We start from the raw sequence: 897 nt of genomic DNA, 5'->3' as shown, positions 1-897 counted from the left end.
GGAAAAATCAGTCTTTCCATCGCAAGAGCTGAGAGTCTGGCAGAATCTTTTTCTTGATTTCTAGCACTGATGGGAAAGAGATGTTATCCATCTCCATAGTGAAATGATAAAAATAGAGGTGGAAGTTGAATTTTTCTGTCCCACGCTTGATAACAAGGATTACTTTGTAAGTGGCATGGTAGTGTTTTTCTGATTCTTTGAACTTTCCACTAGCATGCGCACACTAGTGTCTTATCCAATTAATTTCCTCAAGTAACATAGCTCCCCAGAATTCATCACTAGTATCTGTCTGTAATATCCTTTTTCCTGTGCTAGGAATCTTTAAAGGAGGGGAGTCTTATGCTATCTTCTTCAGGGTTTTGACAGTTGTGGGTTGCTCAAGTCCCCATGGTGGGTTTTTTTTCAAGAGTTTTGACAGCTAGCTGGTGTGTCTGGTCACATATGGAATAAAGTCTTTGATGTAGTTTACGATTGCCAAGAATTGTTGAACATATTTGACCATCATGTTTTCGTCAGAGAAATGGATTAACTCCTTAGCAATATGATCCCCTGGCTGAAAAAATCCACCTTCAAAAGCCATTCCGAGGAACTCAATTTATGTTTTAGCAAGGGAGCTCTTTTTTAGATAGCATGATTGATGGTGTGGAAGACGATCCAACACAAAACTCATCGACAAGTGTACCGGGTCGCATCAAGTAGTAATAACTCACATGAGTGAGGTCGATCCCACAGAGATTAAAGGATTGAACAATTTTAGTTTAGTGGTTGATTTAGTCAAGCAAACAGGATTTGATTTGAGTGACTTGTAATTGACAGAAGATAAATTGCATGAATTGTAATTGGATAAAGGAGAATTGCAGTAAATTAAAGAGAATAGAAAATAAAAGTGCTGAATCT

This window comes from Arachis hypogaea, chromosome 7, assembly GCF_003086295.3.
Source record: "Arachis hypogaea cultivar Tifrunner chromosome 7, arahy.Tifrunner.gnm2.J5K5, whole genome shotgun sequence".
NCBI lineage: Eukaryota > Viridiplantae > Streptophyta > Magnoliopsida > Fabales > Fabaceae > Arachis > Arachis hypogaea.
Note: the sequence above shows the minus strand (reverse complement) of the source record.